This window comes from Triturus cristatus, chromosome 5_2 (genome assembly GCF_964204655.1).
Source record: "Triturus cristatus chromosome 5_2, aTriCri1.1, whole genome shotgun sequence".
Taxonomy (NCBI): Eukaryota; Metazoa; Chordata; class Amphibia; order Caudata; family Salamandridae; genus Triturus; species Triturus cristatus.
This window is the reverse complement of record NC_140588.1, coordinates 744,306,547-744,333,587: the sequence shown is the minus strand read 5'-3', so window position 1 is coordinate 744,333,587 and position 27,041 is coordinate 744,306,547. Positions and strand designations below refer to the sequence as shown.

Sequence of the window (27,041 nt, the reverse complement as noted above, 5' to 3'; positions counted from 1 at the left end):
ATATCCCGGAGTAACCTTGAATAGAACATCTTCTCCTGGGGTCAGAACTAGGCCACTGCTGCTGGCGGTAACGCCTGCACACTTCACCCAGAACCTCGTGTTGTCAGGGGCAGTCACGTTCAACGTCTCGTTCAGCCATTTTGACTAGGCCAAAATGGGCAACTTAAGCAAAAGAAACACAAAAACATAATTAAAACATGGAAATGGCTAATAAAGTGTTAACCCCTCGCTAATACCCTTATGTGTGAGCAACATTCAAAGCGTTTACACTCACTTAATAAAGCACAATTTACAATCACATCACCAAAGCAACATGTATCATACAATATTCTAATTTTCTACTATCAATATGCGTAAATGTGTTAGTTTACAATTAGTTTAGCCATGCAAAGTGCAATTCCCACGTGTAATTCTTTTGCTAATATGATTGATAAGTCTTTCACTGCAAACCATTAATAAGATTACTATTATTTAATTATTCAGATTAATATAAACATGCAGAATGGGGGGGTATACAAACTTTTGTACTACCCGCTCCAGCACTTTTGCATTATTAAATTTCACTTTTATTTAAATATCCTTATCTTTTGTGATGCGCTATAAGATATCTTTCAGATAATGTTGTTTTCATTCGCCATCCGCCTTCTAAAGCGGCAGAGCTCTCTCATTCCGACTCAATGTTCATGCATTCATGTATTGTTTCCACTTGTTTACCGCATTGTTTTCGAGATATTATTTTTGTCTCGCTCTGACATGTTGATATTCAATGTGAATTCATTGTTTAGCATCCAAACAAATTTGAAACTGTGAAGATCGTGACTTTAATTTATCCCTTTAATCTGTGCAAGCTTGTATAACTGCAGAAAGGTTTTAGACTGAAAAAGTATTCTTTTAGTCTATATAAATATCAATGTCCCTTAATATAAAAAGTACAAACTGACGTTGCTTTTTAGGGATGCATTTTACAGATAAAATAATTTTTTAATCCTGCATTTTTTGTTCCTTTATGCATGGTGGTAGTTCCAGTAAAACGAGTACGGATAATTACTTTTATGGTGCAGTGAAAAACTGCATTTTGTAGAATGACTTTTATGACACCGTAATGTATTTTAAATATATTTGCCTGAGATATCATGGTACTTATGTATCAGCTGTTAGCACCAATGTTATGTTGATTTAGATAATGTAAGAGCACTTTAGAGAACCACACAATGTTTTCCTCCACTTGCGAGTAATGCGTACTTTATATGTTTGCTCATGGATTGAACAGGCATCTGGATGCTTCAATTTAAGGCTGAGCTAGAGAGACAGAGCGCTCTCTAACAAAGACGATGCATCTACGAGAGGGCCTCTGCTGCTCAATGAAGCATGAAGTCTTGTATTGGTCAATTGATTCATTGCCTTATTGCTTTCTGATTGGCTCGCATGGATGTGGTGCCATGTGTGAATCCTCCAAAGAGGACGTCCAGGTCCAGTGGGCCAGTCATGTTTCTTTCAGGTGCATGGACCTAGTAAAATGTGGATGCCATTTTGGGTAGTCCATGTACCTCACCCTGAGATGGCCAGAGCACAGGACTGGGACAGATGAATATTTTTTTTAATTACAAAGCCGTGCAGCAGAGGTCAGTGATTTTAGAGTCAGGTAAGGAGGGCGGTTCGAACAGAGGTGTGTTGAAACCATTTTGAATGCCTTTGCAGGGAGGTTTGCCCCTGCAAACCCTGATCCTGGACGTCGATTCACCCAGCGGCGGCTCCTCTGCTAAGGCAGAGTAGCGTTGACCCACTTCTTTTCAGCAGTGCAAAAAAGGAAAAATGAAATGATTCTAACACAATGTTATTATCATTTTATTTATATCTTTTTTCTGATGAAAAAGCCAGGGGGATGGCTTTTGAAACATGTTGACCAAGTAGGAGGCAACTCATAATAGCATACCCCCTACATTTCCCCCTTTTTAATGTTTCCTGCTAGGGAAGTGAATAAAGTCTATTTTTCCACTAGCCAGGCGACTTTTAACATTGCACCACTATCTCCCCCGACCCTACCACTCCCGCCTCTGCACTACACATAGCCTATTTTCACTTAAATTAAGTGCTCCCACATCTCTGTAGGTTGTAGCACGCGCCGCCCCGTAGAGGGACAGGAAGACCCCCATAATGAAGCATGACACTAAGGGATTCTTAGTGTGTGAGGGGTATTTTAAAAACACACAGTGTGTCCCAGGACAATCTCATGGTTGTAAACACGATGTTCCCAACACCTTCATTATAACTTTCAACACAAGGAAGGATATATTGATAAGTGGTAGAATCTCTTTGTTTAATTAATGTCTGAATAGGAGCTTGATTCTACTTTCACACCTCTTCACTCCCCCTCTTTGTTTTTTTTGCTACTACCAAGATAGACATCTTTCATTGTTCGCCTCCACTGTGCGTTCCGGAGGGAGCTGTCAGGGCTCATCATCAAACTGCACAGTTCTGGTTGCCATTGTCTCTGTAACCTGATATACATCTGACCACCCTGTGCTACTAGTAATATAACTCCAAGGCATAGTGCCCCTTTGCTCCTCAATCCGGCCACCCACCCGCCTTTGGCTGGGTTGGTCGCTCGGTGTTTCTCTGTCCCCGTGGGATGACTCCCGAACTAGTTTTTCGCATTACAAATAGTTGTTGGGGTGGTTGGGAGAGAAATGCATCTCAACCATTATTGGGGGGTTGGTGTGGGCGGGGAGTTGTGGATGGTACTGTTGTGCTGTTTTTCAGTTTCCTGCCTGTATTCCCACCCTTTCCCAAGCCACGCTGCCACAGTTTCTCAATCCACAATTGTCAACTACTGGAGCCATGAAAATAGACACCAACAGACTCTTCATATGACACCCGCCCGTAGATAATGTGGCCAACATCTCCTGTATTTCCTGGCACATTTGTGGGTTTAATAATTATAGAAAGTCGTGCTTTGTTCATGCTTAATTGCACAGGTACAAAACCGACATTTGCTTTTTACAAGAGACACATTTGCGAGGCCCATCAACCCCTGGTATGTGCGCCTGCTCGTGGGTGGAAATTTATTCTTCAGCAAACTCAAACTACACCTGGGGCATCGCTGTGCTTTTGCGCAAAAACCTCCCATGGCAGTTGTCCCATTCTTTCGTAGACTCTGAAGGGTGATGCATTATACTAGTTGGCTCCCTGCACGGTTGGCAGGTGAGACTGGCCACGGTGTACTGCCCCAACTGTGAGAAACCTGTCTTTTTCACTGGGATGTGGGCAAAATATCACGAGCTTTGGCCCCCGGGCTATCATGTGTGCTGGTGACTTTAAAGCCATAATGGATAACCAACTGGATTGCTCTGGGGCCTCGAAAAGTGTACATCCACATGCCGCAATAGCGTTAAAACACGTTAGTCCATGACAATTGCCTATTAGACGTCTGGAGACAAGCACACCCTCCCTCTCGAGAGGCCACTTGTATCTCGGCCTATCATAACGCTTGATCTAGACTTGACTTCTGGCTGAGCATCATAGTTTTTCAGCACTTTGGTATGTGTCATGACCAGACCAGGGGCACTAGGACCCCGGGGCAAAGGGCAAAGGCCAGAGGACACCGGACACCAGGTCCGGTGAGGGGAGGGGACAGGGGACAGTCGAGGACACGAGGGGACGGGGAAGGACGCGGAGATAAGCGCGCTGTACAGACAAGCAATAAAGATATCACCCACCATACCTGACGTCCGTGTATTGTGTAGAACACGACAACTGGCGATCGAAGGCGGGATACATGAAGGACAGGAAGACGCCGAAGAGTAAAAGCAGCTGCGACGAACCAGGAGCCCACCCTGGTCCGCGAGGTGACTGGAAAAGAACAGCGACGATCCGCGATCATCGCGCGGACTTCCTCAAACTGAAGAGCCAGGAGCCCACCCTGGTCTGAGGGAGTAAAAGCTGAAGCGACGCGGGAGCCCACCCCGGCCGCGGGAAAACTGAGAGCGGTAAGAGCGCAAGCAAAGGAAATAAATTAAGCAAAGGTCCTCTAAAGCGAAGAGCGCGAGGTGTTAAAGCTTGCCGGAAGAAAACTGAAAGTAAGTGGAGAAGCGCGAGAGATTTTAAACAAACTCTCGCGAGACTACGGCGGCCATTTTAAAATCAGGCAAAACGAGCCAATAGGCAGACAGAACAGCGCGGCGGCCATTTTGAGGTCAGGCAAGAGGAAAAAGTGCCGAATAGAGCACCACAAAGAGAAACAAGCACTGGCAAAAGCAAGCAAAGGGCCAGAAAGGAAAAAAACAAGCATTGGTAAAGACAAAAAAAAATATATAAGGACAATAATACATAAAAAAAGGAATAAAGGAATAAATATAGAGAGCCAGAAGTGACGAAACAAGCTTTGGCAAAGGCAAATAAAGGAGCAGCAACAAAGAAAAGGATGGCAGAAAGACAAAGTGCACAATATCGCAGACCATTACCATTCAATTTATCAGAGCCGCAAGCAGGAATACGGTGGGAGAAATGGATAAGGCGTTTTGAAAGATACACGGAAGCGACGGATGTGATAGCAGAGAAGCAACTAGGCCTATTCCTAAACTTAGTAGGGGATGAGGTTGAAGACCTGCTAGTGACACTGCCAAAAGAAGAAATCACCACCTACAACAAACTAAAAGCGTGCCTGACAAATAAATTTGACCCACAAAGAAATGTCGATTTTGAGCGATACACCTTCACGATTGCGTTCCAACAACAAGATGAAACGCTGGATGACTTTGCAACGAGACTGCGGAAACTCGTAACACACTGTGAGTTTGACAAATTTGACAACGAACAAGCCATCAGACTGCGCATCATTGAGGGTTGCCGTGACACAGAATTTCGCGCAAGAATCCTAAAGGAACCAACTTCGTTAGAAAACATCCTATCACTAGCAAGAGCAGAAGCAAGAGCGACAGCACAAGCAAAAGAAATGGGAAGAGGAAAAGAACGATCAGTGGACCAAGTGCACCGAATGACAAACAACAACAGCACAAGTGGATGGAAAAAAGACAGAAACGACCAAACAGTGAAGAGACGACCAGAAGGAAGATGCTACAGGTGCGGACTTGAATTTCCACATCGAGGTCCGTGCCTGGCGTTTGGTCAGACATGTCGGAAATGCAACGGGAGAAATCACTATGCCAGTGTATGTCAAGGAATGCAATTCAGGAACGACAGAGGAAGAACAGGAAGACCACGAGGATCAACAAGCAGACATGTCCGACACGTTGAAAGGGGAACAAGGAGTTCCTCAATAGAATCTGAAGAAGAAGAAGAAAGAGAAGAGGCACCAACGGGGCGACTATATCTCATGTCGGACGTCACTACCGAACATGCCGAGGAGGGCGAAAGCGGAGAAAGTGTATGTCTGGTAGATAAAAGCAAGATGAAAAAGACAGAATCAGTGACAATAGGTGTAGGGTCACACAAAGCAAAGTTTGTCCTAGACAGTGGCGCAACGTGTAACATCATGTGTGTGTCAGATTATGAAAAAATGGAGTCAAAGCCAACTTTGAGGCCGTCCCGAGTTGAAGTATTCACCTGGGGATCCCGGAAGCCAGTAATGAACATGGGGAAGTTTACAGAAGAACTGACATACAAAGACAAAAAGATGATGGAAGAGATTCATGTGCTAAAGGGCGACATCCCAGCGCCATGCCTATTGAGCAACATCACAGCTCAGATGATGGGTCTTTTTGAAATGACTTACAACGTATCAGATAAAGGAAGCATCCTGAACGAATACCCCAAACTACTGCAAGGACTAGGGAAGCTAAAAGGGCGGCAAATAACACTACACATTGACAAAACAGTGAGACCAGTAGCGCAACATCATCGGAGGGTACCAATACACCTGCAACCGCAGGTAGAAGAGGAACTGGATGCACTACTAAAGCAAGACATCATAGAACCAGCAGAAGGACCAACGCCATGGGTGTCACCGATCGTGGCCGTACCTAAGAAAGACACGTCAAAAATAAGAATCTGTGTTGACATGAGGATACCAAACAAAGCAATTGAACGCGAGAGACATCCCGGACCACACCTTGATGATATGATCAGCTGCCTAACAGGCATGAGGCGATTCTCTAAACTAGACCTGCGCAAGGGATACCACCAGCTAGAACTAGATCCTCAGTCTCGATACATCACGACGTTTTCCACGCACTTAGGCCTGTTCAGATACAAACGTCTGAGTTTTGGTGTATCGTCGGCTGCAGAAATATTTCAAGAGACAGTACGACAAGTAATACGGCCGGTAAAAAACAGTCTAAACTACAGCGATGACATACTGGTGTTTGGAAAGTCAAACGAGGAGCACGACAAAGCGCTGAGAGCGGTATGCTCTCAGTTGGAGCAGGCGGGTCTGACACTAAACAAAGAGAAATGTGAGCTGGAGCGAGATGAACTAGTATTCTTTGGCCACATCTTCTCCAAGAAAGGGATGCGGCCGGATCGCAGCAAGGTGAAAACGCTAGAAAGAGCACAACAACCAAGCGATGTGGCAGAAGTGAGGTCATTTCTTGGCCTGGCAAGCTACTGTGCAAGATACATCCAAGACTTCGCTACTGTAAGTGCACCACTGAGGGAACTGACAAAACAAGGACAAATTTTCGCATGGACTGAAAAATGCAGCAAAGCATTTGAGGAGATAAGAAAGGCCGTAACGGCAGTAGATCACCTAGCATACTTTGATCCGAGGCTGTGCACTGAACTGACAGTAGATGCTAGCCCAGTGGGGTTAGGGGCAATACTGGCGCAACACCAACCAGGAAAAGACTCACCAAGACATGTAGTAGCTTATGGAAGCAAAAGCCTATCGGAGGTCGAAAAAGGATACTCCCAGCCAGAAAAAGAGAGTTTGGCGGTAGTATGGGCATGTGAACACTACCACATGTTCATCTATGGAAAGCCTTTCACGATAATAACAGATCACCAAGCACTGAGAACAATATACGGAAATCCAAATGCAAAAATACCACCCAGGATAGAGAGGTGGGGGATACGGCTAATGGACTACAACTTCAAAATAATACACAAACCAGGAAAAGAACACAACCCGGCTGACTATGTGTCAAGGCACCCCCTGCCACAAGTTTCTCAAGCAACGACAATAGCGGAGGAATACCTAAACTTCGCACTCAAACACAACACACCGGCAACGATATCAATGGAAGAACTGGAACAGGAGACAAAGAAAGACCTCACCATGCAAGCAATAATGAAAGTGACGAAACAACAAAGGTTGAGGCACGTCAATAACAACAACAGCTGGGAAGAAGGAGTGAGAAAAGAAGAACTGCTTGCATTCAAAAAGATCAGCGAAGAACTCTCAGAAAGCGAAAATGGAATACTGTTGAGAGGCACCCGAATTGTGATACCCCGGACTCTGAGAAAAAAAACAATAGAAATAGCACATGAGTCACATCGAGGAATTGTAGCAACAAAGAAAATGCTGCGAGAAAAAGTATGGTTCCCGGGACTAGACAACATGGTGGAAGACACCGTGATGCACTGCCACATCTGCCAAGTAACAGGGCCCCCATCAAAGCCGGAGCCACTGCAAATGTCCAAACTACCAAAGGCAGTGTGGACAGAACTGGCGGCTGACTTCTATGGACCTCTAGAGACAGGAAACTACTTGCTGGTAATAATAGACGAATTTTCCAGATTCCCAATAGTGAGGCAGGTAGCGTCAACGTCAGCAAATGCAACACTGCCAGTCCTGGACGACGTATTCGCAGCATGGGGCTCACCACAGACACTAAAGACAGACAATGGGCCCCCATTTTCAGGCGAGGAATTCAAAAGGTTCATGGAATACCTCGGAATCAATCACAGACGAATAACTCCCCTATGGCCACAAGCAAATGGGATGGCAGAACGGTTCATGGGAACAATCAAAAAAGCAGTACAAAGAGCAAAGCTGACGCAGATCTCAATAGGACAAGCTCTGTGCCAGGTCCTAAGGGACTATCGAAACACCCCTCACAGCTCCACAGGAAGATGCCCTGCAGAACTGGTGTTGGGGCGATCGAGCAGGACGAGGCTGCCACAAGTGAAAGAAGAGGAAAGCATAGAGCGACAAGACATAGCAACGAGAGACACCGAAGCGAAAGAAAAGATGAAGGCATATGCTGATCGGAGAAGACACGCAGCAAGCTCAAAGATAGAAGAAGGGGACACTGTGGTAGTACGGCAGAAACAAGTGCGAAAATCAGACAGTGTTTTCTCAAGGGACCCACTGACAGTGACAGGAGTGAAAGGGCCAATGATAACGGCTTCAGCAGGGCCATACCACATTACTCGCAACAGTTCGCACTTCAGAGAATTGAAATCAAAAGAAGAAGAGCTGCCAACACATGGGCTGAAGGAAGAGACGCACGAGGAGACAGCTCCAGCTGATATCAGAACACAACGACCAAGAAGGGAATGCAAGAAAACAAAAAGACTAATTGAAGAAATGTGAGGAGACAGAAGTCTATAGAAAGTATCTCTCTCTCTCTCTCTCTCTCTCTCTCTCTAAAAAAAAAAAAAAAAAAAAAAAAAAAAAGTTGTTTGCAACAAAGGGGGAGATGTCATGACCAGACCAGGGGCACTAGGACCCCGGGGCAAAGGGCAAAGGCCAGAGGACACCGGACACCAGGTCCGGTGAGGGGAGGGGACAGGGGACAGTCGAGGACACGAGGGGACGGGGAAGGACGCGGAGATAAGCGCGCTGTACAGACAAGCAATAAAGATATCACCCACCATACCTGACGTCCGTGTATTGTGTAGAACACGACAGTATGTATTTGGAATGTCCTGGGTTATAGTAAGAGTCAGAACCCTGGAAAATAATAGTGATTCTCCTTTTATCATCTTTTGTAACTTCCATGTGGATTTTGAATCTCTATTACCTGGTTCGAGGAACATCAAATCTACAGTCACAATATTTAACAGGAGTACTTTCTGCCGCTATGCTAATGAGAATGAATCCTTTTCTTTTGGTTGGATTGTGGCATATGTTATTAGGCTATGCTTCTGGGATGCGGCTCAAATATTTGTCTTTGTTGTCAAATTTGCACTTTTCTGATGGGCATGTTCATGATTTGCTGTTGCCAAGAAACAAACTTGCTGTTTATTGTGACCGAGCCTTAAGTAAAGGAATATTTTGAGTTTTTCTTCAAAATCTATTAAGTTCACAGTAGGACATTTATAACTAGACATCTGGCGCTGTTTGGTAAGCAAGATTTAAAAATTTACAGTGAGACTGTACGATCACATTAAGAGGCAAATTTATTAAAAAAGTCATGCAGACACTTTGCTGCACTGTGTGACATGGTGAGGGCAGGAATGCACCCTGTTTAACATTATATGCTGCATTCCTGTATTATCCTTGCGCTGATGCGCTATGTGCTGTAAACGCCAATGCAGACACCCTTGCATTATGGACTGTTTCTGTGCAGGAAGTGACACCTTCTGGTGCTATTTTATCATTCTCTTTGTGCTGCAGAATGCAAAAAGAGGAACAAATGAGGAGAATAAAGATACCCAAGGGATTGATCTCAGATGGATCACCTCATTCCTCACCGTAAGAACTCTGAATGTCTGCCTACCTTTTATTCACCCCGAAACCAAGGAAATTATTTGCGGTATCCACCAGCACGCTTCCCTCAGCCCCAACCTCTCAATACCTACATGACACCCTTAACCAACATCGTCAGATCCCAGGGGCTCAACAGCATATCATACGCAAATGACACTCAACTCCTCCTCTCCCTCTCCAAGGACCTCACCACCACCAGAACCAGCTTCAACAGGTGCATGACGACCATCGACAAATGGATGAGAGAAACCTGCCTAAGGCTCAACACTGACAAAATGGAAGTACTGATCTTCAACAACAGCACCACCCAGTGGAACGCCTCCTGGTGGCCTGAGAAACTAGGACCAGCACTCTCCCTGTCTGACCATGCCAGAGACCTCGGCATCATCCTCAATAGTAGTTTGACCTTGAAGTCCCAGATCAACGCAGTCTCCGCAGCCTGCTTCTGCTCAGGGATCACTGCACACCTCCTCCAGAGACTACAGTACATTCAATAAGCCACAGCTAGACTCGTCCTTAACCTCCCCTGACGAACCTACATCGCCCCTTGCCTCAAATAACTCTATTGTCTTCCAATACAGAAGAGATGCCAATTCAAGCTACTGACCCACGCATGCAAGGCTCTTCACAACCTAGGAGCAGCCTACATCAACCACAGCCTGAACTTCCATCAACCAGCAAGAGAACTACGCTCCATCTCCCTCTTGCTCACCCACACCCACCCCTTGCATCAACAGAAGAATTAGCAGAGGACGCTCCTTCTCCTCCCCCTGCATCTTCACACCTCCCAAAATCTGCCAGAATTCTGAAAAGCCCTCAAGACCTGGCTATTCAACTGAGTCTCTCGTACTCTGCAAGCGCCTGGATACCCTCTCAAGTGATTAGCCGCACTATATAAATCAACATATTGATTGATATTTTCCCTCATTACGCCACACCAGGGAAGGTGTAGCCTTTTGCCGCAATCCCAGGTTTACTACTCATGGTAAATCAGGGAATGCACCAAAATGAATGGGTGGATGCATGGGTACTTGTAAAGTTCGGAAGGGCTGTATACTCTTGCTCTGGCCCATTTAATTTCGATGGAATACGGGCAGTCTTATTCTTCAGTATTTAACAAACAACATTGGAATAAGACATGGTATGTATGACTTAGTCATTATGCGTGTGATCAAAATATATCTTGATACAAAGATAATGGCGATTATCCCTGCAACACAAAGAAATACGGGTGTATTACGGGATTCATACTTCATAGAGCTGTATAATTGGATGTAAGGACACATAGCTAAAATTGCAATATGTCTTTTACGTATAGGTCTTTTAAAAATTGAGGAAGAAAGAAAAGTTAAACCTCTTCAACTCAATACATTGGCATCTCCTTAATGATTGACGATAAGGACATGGCCCGCAAACTACCAAATGTTATGGTGAGCAGTATTATCTAAACTTGTGACACATTAAATAATCATGAATAGGATCTTTGGTAAAATAATGAAGCTTTTCATTAATATGTTTTTCACAGAAAAGTGAGATTCCTCAGTGATTCAAAGGGGTTTCTTTTCTCATGGTAAATGATCACAATTACGGTGGCTTTCGCGGAACCAATGTACAACTCTGAATACTAACAAGGTACTACAGCATTGCCCTTTTTAATCATAAGCACTATAACAATAAGCTAATAGGGCCTCTTTATGTTGTAATATTGAATATTGATACGTGTTTACACCATAGGTAAAAAATAATAAAGCAGAAAAAATTTGCACTCTGGAAGGTCATCCTCCACGTAATACTTTCTCAATCGAAAGATGAGGTATGCGACTTTTGGTTTTTGTTGCATTAAATTGTTTTTTTTCACATATTCAATAATATATATGTCTGTATAAATTCTGTCCGCTAGAGTAAATACAAATGAAATTGTAACAGGAAGTAGCTGTATCTTTTAATCTCCAGTACTAAGATCAGAGAGGATGTTGTTTTAATATGATGAAACACTGTTATTTTGCACTTTTTATAAAATGCTTAAAAAAGAAAAACTCTTTTTTGTTTTAGATTTGAAAAAAACATTTTATAGTCCTGAAGAAGGTGGAAAGATTTCAAATATCACCGAAACGCTGCGTTGACTTTTAACTTTATGGTTTTTAAAATTTGGATTAAACCCTTTGTAACTTTTATAGAGTGTAACCCATGTTGTCGGAGGTATAGATATATTGCATTATATTTTTATGATTTGTAATAAAATGACTATGCTTGAAGCAATACGTTCTTTGATAGAACTTTTTTAAGTGGAGATACAATATACAGTGTTTTGTGTAAATTTTGATTTGGTTTTTAGACAACAGTCCTCTCTCTATGCCAACGAGCATTTAGAATAGTTTCATATAGGGACCCTTTAAGTGGTTTTCTACGTCTGATACCCCGTCCCTCTGTGCGGTGTACACTGGGGTAACTCCCCCCTTTATTTTAATTACACCTACTCTCCACCCATGGATGGCTTCCTGGGACAGAGTAACGCAAGGAAGCAACTTGTGCTGACTTGTGTTACTCTAGATATACCAAACCATGCAGGCCCATGAAAGGTGGCTTGCGTGGCTTGGTAAATTTCATCCTAGGTTTTGCGTCACCCTGTGTCCCCTTGCGTGGCGCAAGAGCAACGCAAAACATTTGATAAATATGCCCCTACGTCATTAGCAACCAGACCGCTTGTGTTGTCTGATGGGTGAGACCTAAAAACCTACAGTGGGACTGCAAGTTCCGAATAGGTATTTTACAACCAAACAGCTTGTGCTATCTGGTAAGTGAGACCTAGAAATGTACACTGGGCTTAGAGCCTGCCCATTGCTTACAGGTCGTTGTCTTTATTGGCACTCCCCTTTGCTTTCTTCTTATTCGATGGCTTACCATCTTCTTGTATGTCCCCTCAGAATAGTCTCTTTACCATACTTTTGATTGCTCACATTTGGAGAACTACTTTTTCCTTCTTTATTAAGCAGATCCTGACAGTGCATACGTTTTCTAGCTCTCTCCTTCGTGTGCTGCTTCACCCCTTCAATCCCCCTGCCCCCCCAACTCTCTCCAGTTTGTCTGCAAAAGCAATAGGGATGTGTTTGTTGGATGATGGCTAAAGGGCAGAGTTTAAAGGTTGTTTTGTTTTATCTTCTGCATTTCACAAATTGTATGAAATTGCAAGCTTTGGCACAAAAAAAGGCTTTTATGCTGCTGTGGGAAGGGTGATTTTCTGCACTATTTCAGCTGGTGTCTGAGCCAGGTGGTGTACTTAGTATGAAACCTCTCCTGGAGGACCATAAATCTACTCCGTGGATGTCTACGAAGGACCAAATGGCTGAGTCCTGTGAAAAGCAGGTTAGGCTTTGGCAAGCATTTCCCTTTACATTCTAGCACTTCCATATTCAAAGTTTCCAAAGTTTAAAGTATTTGAGAAACAAACCATGTCATTTGTAAAGATTGAAAACATCAAATTATGCTTTTGAGACACCTTAATATGTATTTGCTTTTCCTCTAGTATTTTAGAATGCTTTTCTTGTACTTTTTTTAACAATACTTTACAGACAAGCATTGGCAAAGCCAACATCTCGGAATTCACTATATAAAGGTGAAGCCTTTTTGGTTTCCCACCGCTCAGGTATGGTCCACAAGAGAATTTCTCCTCTTAGTAGGCGAAACCTAAAATTGAAGATGTAAGAATTCAGCACATATTTGCATGGAACTGAAGTAGTTTAAAGCCGGCAATAGGATGTAAATAGTCACAACACTTAATATAAATATTTGTCTCTGATGCATACTTATTTACTGAACTTTTTATTCAGTAATATCACTTGTTTACGATTTTTGAAGTCAATTTCAAGCTTGCTTAGACTTCAGCAAACCTTGCTGGAAATAAAACCAATGGCCTCAATTAGGATGAGTTCTGCGGCACACTCCATGTTTGGCTGATACAGGCTTAGCACCTGCCTTAACAAGTACTTTTCACATGTTAAGGCCGAAGGATGAAGCACACATACCGCGGTTGCAGCGTGGCTACAGCCGTGTCATTAGGTGTAGTTACACAGAGAGAGGAAAGATAGATTACAAGAAGATGATGTTTATTCTTCGCCCTCCACGTGGAGCACAGCAAAGGTCACACCGTGCCAGATCCTCGGGAGCTGCGAGTCGTGATGATAGCCAGCGTTTTACGCCTGGCTAGTGATGCACACGGTTGTGTCATCCTCTTATAAAACGAGAGATAAAGATATCAGATGTCATAGATACAGGACAGAATGCCTTGATCCTGATAGACTCGGGGCCCTGCCGTGCATGGCCGCACTTTAGATCTGGCAGTGCACATCTGTCTCTTGCGCAGAGCCACGCTTTTTTTTTTAATTTCGCACTGGCTTGTTTACATCTGAAGGCTCCTCGTGAGTTAAACCTCTTGTCAAGATTTTGGGAGGAAGAATTACTCGCTAACAGAGCAGCATCAGTGAGGAGAATTATTTCTCGCTGCAAATGTTGTCTGCATGAAGACTCGACACTCACCGAAGAACACTACCCAGAAGGAGGCCTCTTTTTTGCTGATCGTCAGTGACTTTCCTCCCGAAAACACAAGGATTCTTGTTGATGTTCATGGGTCATGTTCATTTAAAGAAGAGGCCATTTACTCCGCCCTCCTCCTGCACCAGGGGCTTTGTAAACAGCCTACAGCACCAATGACCCCAGGACATTCACTCTTGGAGTAGGTATGGATTCTGCAGCGAATTATAGCCTCCTGGAAAACAGGACAGATGACCTTGATGGGTCTTTTCCGACGTCTTTGTTTGACGTCCAGGTGCTGATTCCTGTCACCGTCATCTGCATTGTTCTTTTCGTACTGGGCGTCACGGGAAACCTTCTGACAATACTTGTGTTCAAGCGATACAAGGACATGAGGTCGACAGTGAACATGTATTTATCCAGCATGGCCTTTTCAGACATACTCATTTTCCTAGGCATGCCTTCTGATTTGTACAGAATCTGGAAGTACAGACCCTACATCTTCGGGGACGTTGTCTGTAAATTGATATTTTACATGAGCGAAGCCTGTACCTACTGTACTATTTTACACATCACGATTTTGAGTATAGAACGATATCTTGCCATATGCTTTCCTCTGAGAGCTAAAACCATGATCACCAAGCGCCGTGTGAGAAGCGTGATATTGTTTTTGTGGATTTTCTCCTTACTAACCGCCGGGCCAATTTTATTCCTTTTTGGAGTTGAGCACCCTGATGGAAGCCCACCAGAAGAAACCGTGGAGTGTAAGCACATTGAGCAATCAGCACGCTCAGGCCTTCTCCAAATAATGACTTGGATTTCCACCATATACTTTTTCCTGCCAATGATCAGCCTGACACTGCTCTATGGTCTTATCTGTAGGAAGCTTTGGATGACTAGACATGGGATGCGAGGGCCCGCTATTGCAACCAGAGAGAAGTACCATAAGCAAACGGTTAAGATGCTAGGTAAGCAAAATATATCACATTTGTATACACTGGCCAGTTGGCTACAGCTGGACACAATGCTCTTAATGATTGTGCTGATGAGGAAAATTACAGGAACATTGTGACAACTGTACTAGCAATAGGTTATTGATTATTTTATTCACCCTGTATTGAGTGTGTTTTACATGGTACCAGACCAATTGTGCTGGCTTAACGTTTTTACAAATGTGCATTAGGCAATTTAATTACTGAAAAAGTCCTGGTGGAATCGTCTGATTCACAACTTTAAACTTCTCTTTAAACCTTATAAACTTTGTATAGACTTTTAACAGTGTAACTTTCTTACAAAAGCAACGTTTTCAGTAGTTAATAGTCAAAATCACCTGCGAGAGCCCACAAACGTCCCTGTGAAGCAGCCTGTAAGTCCCACAAAGTTTTGTTCAGTGTTAAATGCCTGACTACAAGTCGCCTTGGTTCGTCAGCCACACGTTAAATGGTAAAGAAAAACAAAAAATAATATGAAAATGCAACAATACAAATGCACCATTTACCGATTATGTCTACCAGGCACTGGCTCAATCCCCACCCTAAAGCTTGCTTCCTGCCCCCGTTGCTCACTCCTGCCATGTTGGCTGCAGCACTTGTGATACACTTGGAATCCTGTTCGAGCACTTCTGCCGTGCGGGACAGGCCTGCATCACTCACACAATGGAGACTTCCGTGCGGGACAGGCCTGCATCACTCACACAATGGAGACTTCCGTGCGGGACAGGCCTGCATCACTCACACAATGGAGACTGCCGTGCGGGACAGGCCTGCATCACTCACACAATGGAGACTGCCGTGCGGGACAGGCCTGCATCACTCACACAATGGAGACTGCCGTGCGGGACAGGCCTGCATCACTCACACAATGGAGACTTCCGTGCGGGACAGGCCTGCATCACTCACACAATGGAGACTGCCGTGCGGGACAGGCCTGCATCACTCACACAATGGAGACTGCCGTGCGGGACAGGCCTGCATCACTCACACAATGGAGACTGCAGGACCACGGTCTGACTGCCTGGTCGGTTGAGCCCTGGCCAGCTGGGAGTGCACTGCTATTCGCTTGTTACGCCTCTACCAAACCTGCATTCATATTAACTCACTCCTCTTTATTGCTAAGTCCTCGTCATCTCAAATCAGAAGGCAATACACAGGGGTCGTCACAGGATTCCTGTGGAGGCAGACGCAGCCCTCTGTTTCTGTAAATTCATTCTGATCCATCCTGGTCACTGAATCTGGATTATATACATCTCACCCGTTAGGTTGTGAGCCCCACTCTCCAATTAGTCGTGTGTTTTAATGTGATGTATTAGTTAATGAGGGAGTCCATTAGTCAGTTCGTAGGGGCAATGGGATTCAGTTAACCTATTAAACCCCATGCAAACGTTTTGAAATATGGCGTGAAACATGTGAGAACTTCGTCATGCCACTTAAAGTAATGAGATGGCAGTGACATTTTAAGGATGTCACTTAAGGAAGTTGTATTTGGAACAACTTTGAATTTATTACCCCTTTTTGGCTCCTCCAAGCCCTCATGATGCCAAACAACATTGAATTAGATGTTCCATTTTCAGAAATGAAGGAGTGCAAAACTAGCCAAAGGCTCGAGCTGCTTGGGTTCCACCAGCCAAACAGCAGCAAAAGAAAACTTGAAAAAGCAATGATAAAGTTGTTTCTTTTTTTGACTTGGATCTAGATTTTTTTCACTAGCAACAACATTTTATTTGGAATTCAGTACCTAACCACCTTTTATCCTCCCGTTGTAGGAAAACCTAACAATGTTGATTTTGTTTGTTTAGTGGAGTAGTGCTAGATATTGCAATGAGACACATGTACATAGAACTTGAAATTGTAGCTTTAGTTGCCAGCTTGCTTGTATTCCCCTTCACCTGCTGGTGTTCTTCCTGTAACAGTGAAAATCAACGCGCTGCTCTGAGGATTTCCTTGGTTAAAACCTGATACTTTTCTTTCAATTTCTCTTCCACTGCCCTGTTTCTGTTCTCACTATATGGGTGCACTTCTCTGGCTAAACAGTTACCTGTGCTCCTGCTGAGTAAGACAAACATGACAGAGCAGGATACTGGAGAAGAACAAGCACAACAGAGAGAACTGTGTAACAAGGGACGTGAAGCAGAGGTAGACGGCGCCAGAGATAGAGATTATGTGGAAAGATGTGCAGGGTATGGAGAGAAGTAAGCTAAATAGAGAAAGATGAGGTAGTCAGACGAAAGGTGAAAAGAGAGGTAGAAAGGGAAAGATGTAGGTAGAGATAAAGAGGTAGAGAAATAGTAGAGGTTTTAGAATGAGGCATAGAGAGCCAGAGATAGGGACAAGATGCTGTAGATAGAGGCAGAGAAGTACAGTACTCCCAGGGGCAGATAGACATAATGTAGTACAAGAGTCTGTTAGAAATTGGGTTCCTGGATGACTGGGATACACAACCTAGTCAAGCAGCAAACACAATCTTAGCCAGAGTAGGAAGCAGACAAACCCTAAATTAACCTGTGCTCACCGTATTTGTGCAACACTTCAAACAGTAAAACTGTAAAAACACCACACATAAAGATTCAACACCAGGTTAGAAAAATAGCTCTTAATTTATTAAATAAAGCAAGACTAAAATGACAAAAATCCAATAAGTAGAAATTGAGATGTGACTTTTGAAGAATAAACTAAAATAGTGCTTAGAAACAATAAGCACTTACTTTAGAAATCTGGTCGCGCCAGACTGGAAGTTCAGGCCGATCGTGATGGAGCTCAGGACAGATACAGGGACACAGTCTAGCCTGCTGAACAAAAGTACCTTATCCTGGCTCCGTCGAAGATGCAGGGTGCAGCCGAAGTGATGCGTCAGTGTCGATTCACACAGTGGCAGCAATGTACCAGTTCTGATCCACGCAGCAGTGTCTATGTGTCGGCTCTGATTAGTGAACAGAGGCGATGATGAGATTCAGTGTCTTCGACGAGGATGCCGTCTACAGAGATGAGAAGACTTTGTGCCGGAGGGAGCGTCACGCAGTGGTGGTCCTGAAGGCGATGCATCCGGGCCGGTCAATGCAACAAGAGCGATACGCTGGCTCTGATCCACATGACAGGAGCGATGCGCCGGTTCTGATCCATGCAGTGGATGCGATGCACCAGTTCAACATTGGATGCGTGGGTTTTGCTGGAGCAAGCACCCTAGGCCCACCTCCAAGGGTCCAAGACTGGGATGACACCACTTGGCAGGGCAGACTCACAGATGGCTGAGTCCAGGTGCAGAAGCAGGTAGGTTGGAAGTCTTTTATGTCCCTGAGACTTCAGATCATGAGGCCAGCCAGCTAGCCCTTGGAGTCCCTCTGAGTTCAAGTGATACAGGTCCAATTCTTCTTACCCAGACAGGAAAAAAGCAGGCAGCAGAGCAACACAGTGAGGAAGGTGTCCAGCAAAGCAGCAGCCTAGCAGAGTGGCAGTCTTTCAGCAGCACAGCAGTCCTTTTTCCTGGCAGTCTTCACAGGCCCAGAAGTGTACTGAAGTCATAGTATGAGAGGTTCAGTGCTTATACCCAGTTGGGCCTTTGAAGTGGGGGAGACTTTGAAGTGCACAGAGGTCCTCCCTTTCTGCCCTGGCTCCAGACTCACTACATGGGGGGGGGGAAGGTGCATGCCTATTCAGGTGTAAGTAAGGCTGGGACCAGCTCCTGGATGGCCCATCTAGTCATACCTACTTTCCCACTGTGTGTGGTTGTCTAGGGGAAATACACAAAGCTTAGCAGTCACCCACCCCATTCTGATCAGAAACAGGCAATAGACAGCAAATGGCTAAAGTAAGAAAATGCCAGCTTTATAAAAAGGCATTTCTGGCCTGTAATTTAAAATCCAACTGCACCATAAGTTAGGATTTTAATTTATGATCCCAGAGACGCCGGACAAGGGGGTCTTATCTATTCCCAATTGGAAATTACACTTATAAAATGTAATAACATAATTCAAATGTTATGCTATGGCAGACATTCACTTTGTAGTAGTGAAAAACGACTTTGAGAGATTTTCACTACCAGGATATGTAAAACTTAAAAGTACATGTCCTGCCTTTTAAATACATTGCACCCTGTCCTCTGGGTTGTTCAGGGCCTACCTTAGGCGTGACTTATATGTATAAAAAGGGAAAAAGCGAAGGTTTGGCCTGGCAAAATGTTTATACATTGACATAGTAGTACAACTGCACACACAGGCTCTGCAGGTGCAGGTCTGCGACATGGTTAAGGGGTTACTTCAGGCCCACTAGCAGTATTTAATTTACAGACCTTGGGTACAGCAGGTACCACTTCACTAGGGACTTATAAGTAAATTAAATATGCTAATTGGGGATGGAACAATGTTTCCATGTTTAAGGGAGACAGCACAAGCACTTTAGCAGTGCTAAAGTACACAGGGTACTAAAGCCAGCAAAAACGAGGTCAGAAAACTGGAGGCGGTAGGCAACAAATTGTGGGGAAGACCACCCTAAGGCTGTCAGTTCTAACAGAGTTGTATTTGGAAGATGTAAAGACTGTGAAAGGTAAAGGTAGATGGATGGCGAGACCTAAGGAAAAGGTATAAAAAAGTAGGTCAGGTGAAGAGACTACTGGGAAAGCGAGAATAAAGAGAGAAGGGCACAGGGTAGAAAGAGAAATGTGGCATTGAGTGGAAATATGAGACAATATATGAAATAGAGAAAGAGAGGTGAGTTTGATACTCCGATGGAGAGAGTTGTGAAATAGAGAAAAATGGGAAGTGGCAGCGAGGTAAAGAGCTCTATAAAGAGGCAGAGAGCGATACTTGAGGTGGAGGGGTGAATGTCCTCAGGATTTCAGTCTGCAGGTTGCTACAATGCAAAGATTGTTTGTGACTGCTGTGGCAGAAGGCATCTAGGATTAGAGCTGAGTGTGGACTAATGTTGGAAATGACCAGCTCTTGTGTGTTATTACCCCAGATTTCTTTTGGCTTCACTCCCCTATTTGTGTTGAACACATTTGTATTGGCATTAAGACTCTGTGTACAAGCATTTTTTCACTGCTAACCAGTGAAAAAATGCATGTAGTCTCCTTTCTAAACATGGTAAAATTGGTGTACACATCAATGGCACATTTCATTTACTTATAGATCCCTAGTAAATGTACTACATGTACCCAGGGCCTGTAAATGAAGAGCTACTGATAGACTGCAGCATCCATTGTGTCACCCACTAAGGTAGCACTGTAAAACATGTCTTAGACCTGTCACTGCAGCCTGTAGTGCAGTTTAAAACTGTCTTTTCAACCTGGCAAAGTAAACATTTTACCAGACCTAAACCGTCCTTTTTAATTTTTCATAGTCAACCTAGGAGCAGGGACTAAAGGCTCATAGGGCACGGAGCATGGTATTTTAAAAGAAGGACATGTGTACTAAAGTTTTAAATGTCTTGACAGTGAAAAACACCTAAAGCTGTTTTTCTCTATAGCAGGTTACTTGTCACATAGACTCAAACTAGGTTACCTTATTTCACTTAATACGTGATAACTTCAGTTTGGAAGCAGATAGAGAAATACTTTGCCCACTCATTTGAATTGTGATTTAAAACCCTCTATAATGTTAAAGTTGAATTTTACGTTAGTTTTCTCAAAATGCCATTTTTAAGAATGTTGGCCTTTGTCTGCCTAAACCAAATGTGCCTTTCTGCCAGTGTCCACTGTCACACCGCTGGTAATGACTCTACTGTGGTGTAATGTGTATTCATTCTGGACAGGGAACAAAAATGCCTTGGATGTGTGGAAGGTTGCGTAGGAAGGTGGAATCTGACTATATGGTTGTCCCCACTTTTTTCCTTGTGTTTTGCTGGTTTATGACTTAGTTGGACTGGGATCCTGCTATTCAGGGCCCCAGTCTATCTGCTCGCTCTGTAAAATGGGTTCCATGTACATTAGGTACATTTCTAATTGGATTCTGGAGTGCCTTATAAGCCCCTAGTATATGGTATACTATGTACCGAGGGCATAGGTACCTCAGAGGCCTACCTGGGGTTGAAGCATGTATTATGCCTCCCCTGGGAAGCACTCCAAAATGGCACCACAGGTCTGCTACTGCAGCCTGGGTAAGGGTGTGTTTGCACCCCTTACAGTTGTATAGGCTACCTATATCCACTATATATACAGACACATATAAACCTATAAGTCACTCCTATGGCAGAGTGCTTGGTTTTGTGTGAGAGGGTGCCCAAGCCTGAGCTGAGCCCCACTGCAGCTTTCGGAAATACTTCCTTATGGCTGTTCAGTGATACAGCCATACCATATACTCTTAAGTGCATTATAACCTCACGGTAAATGCTAACTTTGGAATGGCTGCATCAAAACATGTCGTGTTTGGTGTCAAACATCTTGGAATACTACCCCCCTGCCAGTTCTGGTGGCGGGGGTAGCATTCCACCCTTCTAGAGGGAGAGACATGTTCACACTGGTCAAACCCGGTAGGACTTTCCTGAGCCCTGGCATCACAAAATGGATACCTCTGCCACAGACACGGGTCTGGCCTCCTTCTGCTGACCGAAGCTCCGGCAGGGGAGGCCTGGACAATAGGTTTCCTGTCAAAGGGAGGTGTAACCACCTCCCCAGACAGGCAGATGTGTATTGGGGCTGGGCGGGAGCACTCTCTGGTGCTTTGAAGTCCTGCACTGGGAGCATGTTTGCTCTCCCTGTGCATAGTCCAGTTCAAACCGGTTGCAGGGGCTACCTGTCCCTGCTCTGGTGCGAAACTGGACAAAGGAAATGGGTGTAACCACCCCTCTTTCCAAGACCACCCATAGGTGGGGCTTTAGAGTTAGTCCATCCCCTAAACTTACTATAAGTATAGGAATCCAGTCCCTAGGACTTTAGATTACCCTGGACAAAACTCTGCAATGTACATCCTGGACCTTCAACATTCTATCCTGACTAGAAGACTGAAGAAATCTCCCTTGGGGTCAAGGAGTGACTCCCCTGCTTGGCAGGCACAAAGAAGCAACTGACTGGTCTGCATCGCTGAAGCTCCCGACGGACACCGAAGTCTTTGTATCACCAGAGGTGGATTTCCAGACTTCTCCGAGGCTACCCTGAGTCCACAGCAAAGCTGAGGACCGTGGCTATCGTGGGTGACATGAAACCGTGACCCCTGAACACCATGAACTTTTGCAGCAACACTATCTTTCTGGTCCTCCTCGAAGTTGTGCTTTGGGCTCCAAGTAGCCCCAGCCTTGAGCATCTCCTGCACCAAAGATTGTGGGCATCCACTCCACGAGTGACCCGTGGACCCGTTTCAAGCGCGACCACTTGAGGCTCCTTCACGATCACTAGCCCGATGGCTAGCAGGTCCCCACGAAGGCAACTCCTCTTCTACTTGGGCTTTCCTGGTTGCTCCAGATGTGCCCTGACTTACACTTGCTGGGTGAGTCCCTCAGACCTTGCTGGTCTGCACCGCAGTCCTTTCTCTGAATTCCAGTGACTTGCCGTTGCCAAGGCTTGTTGGATCCAATCTGGTCGCCGACAGACTTCGTGGGACAGCTCGAATCTGGCTCGTGGACTTCGTCGACGCCTCCTGGACCTCGTGGCTGAAGAGTCAAGACACCCGTCAACTCACCTGAAGCACCCAACATCTGTGGGCATTGGTCCATCCTGCCCTCGATCACTGGTTAATGACCCAGACTCTGTCCCCTCTGCTTTCAGGTTCCTTCCTTCCTAGATCCAGGTTTGGATCTCCTCCGACACTTCTCTCTTCACGGCAGCAGCAGTTCTTTGCAGGCTCCCATTGAAATCGACGACACGACCCGACACCAAAAGACACCTATGCACCCGGCTTCCCTAGGTGTGGTAACTCGAGTACTCCAGTGCTCCCGTGGGTGCTAGCCCTAGACCTTCTTAAGTCCAAAAGGGTTTGGTCCTGACTCGATTCTAAGTGTCCCTAATCTTTCAATTTCCAACCGCGACTTTGTCCATAGAAGCTAACGGGAACCCGCGGTTGTGTTTACACACTGCATACAGTCCCCGTGGGTCCCCTGTGTCACTACCTTGGGTGGTTCCTTGGGGTCCCAGCAATTCTGCACGCTCAAGGCCTTGTGTCAAGTTCAGTCATGGTTCTTATACCACTTTTTTGGTATATGGTTTTGTACGCCCCTAGGGCCCAAACGTGTATTTGTGCTATTACTGATGCTTGCTCACTTGTACATTAAGTACTTCGAACTCCAGTCTCATAAAGAGACTAGAGTGGTGTGTTTTATACTAAATACATATATTTTAAATATATACCTGGTGTGGTTGTCCTTTCATTTGATCATTCAAGAGATTATAGACTGGTAAAACAAGCTGCTTTACATTCCTTCAAGACTTAGCCTGAAGACTGCTCTCCATAGCTATCACTAGGATAGCTTTCAATAAAGGTTGTCTTTAACCTATCACCATAAGGGGTTGTTTGGACTGATACAAGGTGCCCACTAGAACTAGTGGACAGCATATATCAGGCCACCTTCTCACAGGTTGTTCCTCTTCTGAGCACAATGGCCTGGGGGTTGTACTCAGCCCCACCTGAGCCTCAAATGGTAGCATAAGGGTTGTGCCTACCCTCTTCCTGACTTTGAAGGCTGTGTGCACTGTCACTGGCAAATGCAGCTTGCATATTGGCATGCCTACTCTTTGTCCCCCTACACAGATTGGAACCAAACCCAGAAAGGGGGAAAGTTAGACAAAAGGGCATACACGCTGGCACTGGGTAAACAAATGGCACCCTCATAACCTCTCATTAGAATACTCCTGGACTTGTGGAGAAGATTCAGAAGGACTGCTCTGCTGTCTGAAGAAGGAAGGCTGGACTTGCTTGCCTTGAACCCAGGATCCAAGAAGTAAGTTCAAGCGTCAGTTGAATGACCTACTGTTTGAGTTACAGGGATCTAAGAAGTTTCCAGAGGCCTTCCTTGCACATGCCCTGCTGACCAGCACCAACTGGACCTCCCTTCATCCTGCTGCTGGCCTCTGCTGAAGTAAGTCCTTACCCCCAAGCGGTGCCTATCCAGATACTGGACCCTTGGCCGGTGTCAGAGTGTACTCCTTCTACTTAGAAACAGTACTCCAGGTGAAAATCCAGGAGTTATGAGCTCTTTGTGTTAATGACCTTACACACAGCCCACCAACGTGACGTTCCAGCAGCAACCTGATCTTTGCGTCAGCAAAGATCACCCCTGTCTCCCACCAAAACAAAACTCCAGCAGTGACCTGCTCTTCATGCTGACAGTGACCTCCTTGTGACTCCCGCCAGTGCACAGCTACAGCAACTACCTGCGCTTTGCATCAGCAATGACCGCCCATGACTCCCAACCAGCAACGGCCAGCTCCTTGCACTGAGAGCGACCTCCTCGCTGCCCATGTCAACATAAGGGTGAGGCTCCTCAGGTTAAACTGCATTAAGTAGAACCTGGTCTCTGTATTCGACGGTTGGTTTGAAGTTTGGATTTTGACCCGTTCAGTTCAACCAAATAGCTTCGATTGGCGCTGTGCGCTTCTTGGAGCTATTTTCCACTAAATTCTTTTGAAAAGTCATAACTCCAGTTCTTCTTATTGGATGTTTGCCATCTTTGTGTATTTTTATTTATTAAAATGTTCTCTATTTATTTCAAAATGGTTTGGGATTGTCTTACTTTAATGTAAATTTACACATTGCCTCTAGGATAAACATGACTGCTTTTGGGCCAAGCTACCAGAGGATAAAGCACAGGTTTATTTATTGACTTTTGTGGTTAACTCTGACAAGGATTGTGTTTGTTACTTGAGTGGGGATCTCACCCCTCTCAACTAACAACCCACTTTCTAACAGATAAGAAGCTTATGCCTGTGCTTATAAAGTGTCTACCCCGAACCAATGTGACCAGACCATAAGGGAAACGTGAAAACCACTTGAGAGCCTACTTGCCTCAAGCAGACATCAGCTTCTTATAAGACACAAGCAAATAGTAGCCTGATATATTGTTAGCTGCCACAGCCTCTCAAAGGCACCATCAGCCTGTTGCAGTATTTTCCAGTAGACAGGCATGTAGAAATCAACAAGTGCATTTCTAAACACAGCCCACTGTCTGTGTGCACAGAGTGAATCCTCACACAAACTTCCCATTCCTCTGCAAGAAATGATAACACAATAGGTGCAAGCATTATTGCAGCTTTACACCACAGAGATGGGCTTGACAGGGGTGATGGTTTCACTTCTTAATATGTACTCATGAATTAGTTATGTACTTGAGCAAGTATTTCTTTGGAACTTAAGGAGTGAATGTGTGTTGTCTTTTCTTGTCTGTACTATGTGAGTTTTTTGGGCCCTGTTTTCCTTATTGAGCAGCAGTGGTGTTGGTATCATTAGTGCAGTTGATGCAGTGTCACTATTCCCAAAGGGTGTGAGGTGCTTGCTGCTTTATTTTTACAGATAGTTTTTGTACTACCTAGCCGATCGGAGCCTATTTTCCTTGCTTGCATTAGGGTCCATGGCAGCTTTCCTACATCACTCAGGGCCAGATACAGGAAGCCAATTTGCATTCGCAAATGCTAAAATTCGCAGAATTTCAGCGTTTGCGATCGCAAATTAGCAGTGTGCAATGTAGCACACAAAAACCCCCTCGCAAAATAGGGAATCTCAAAATTTGCGATTCTTTATCTTGTGATTGCATTTAATGCAATGTAAGATGCACAAAAGAAAGTACAATTCGCCTTAAGAAATCTCAAATTACCGCCAACTTCAAGTTGGTGGTAATTTGCGATTTCCTTTAAAAAATCACTTTTTTTCTTTTTTAAAAGTGCCATGTGGCACACATTCATTCCCTTAGGGTATGTATGTATGCCACATGTGCACACATGCACATTTCAGGGGTACCCTTGCACCCTTGAAATTGCACACGCAATTTGCGAGTACCTATTGTGTACTCACAAATTGCGTGCGCAATACCCATTCATTGAATGGGAAGGTATTCCTTGATTGCGAATAGCAATTTGCAATTCGCAATTAAGGAATATTAAGGAATCGCCAAAAATATTGCAATTCCTACCTACATAGCATTTAATAGCGATTCCCTAAAATTCGTTATTAAGGACTCGCAAAACTGCTTTTACCTACATCTGGCCCTTAGGGTGTTACAAATGGAAATGCAAGTTTTCACACTTGTCAATAATCATCAGCGATGAATTGCATTTGTAGCACTAGGCAGATTAACCTCACACGTTGGCGCAGAAGTAGTGCTTGACACTGAGCAGCCAGGGATTTAGCAGCAATTTTTGAAATCTGTACCAAAACCCAGCCCAGAACAATGCAGTCTCTCTCTCCATCGGCTCTGCACCCTTTACAGCTCTCAGTAGCATGCACAGATGTCACAGCTGCCCTTTTGGGACTGGATACAGTACATACAGCTAGGCTCTTTTCTTACGATTGAAACTGTATTTGCTGAGGAAGTACCTTGCATGTACAACTTGGTAGTCCGCGCTCATGGTGGCTTGAGGTGATGTTGCTTTATAACTGGATGGCTGACGCAGCAGTCCTCTAATCATAAGGCAACTCTGCTGATGATGCACAGCTGACAGTCCAGTAATGTGCACCATTTCTGAAAGCATTCTCGATGCTCCCTATCTGGAGCCTACCTAGCTCTCAGTAATGCCCTGTCCTCTGTTAAGCATCTTTAAGGCATATTCACCTTGTGCTTAAGGCACCCTTTCACACTATACTTAAAGTGAAAGTTGTGGGCGTTCCACCGCAACACCTAATGATTTTGATACCCCAAATTTAAAAGGGTGGCGTAAATATGGGCAGCGTCAAAATTAAGACCAGGAATAACCTGGTTGTAACATTGCAAAACGAGGAAAAATGCTTCCCCCCCCCCCCCCCCCCCCCGTTTTTGCTGTTTCCATGTGTGTTGCA

At 44.6% G+C, this 27,041-nt stretch overlaps 1 pseudogene; it reads left to right on the top strand.

Annotated features, from left to right (window-relative positions):
* Window positions 1–14,345: 14,345 nt before the first annotated feature.
* LOC146829212 (growth hormone secretagogue receptor type 1 pseudogene) overlaps window positions 14,346–27,041 on the top strand; it is a 240,156-nt pseudogene continuing 227,460 nt past the window's right edge.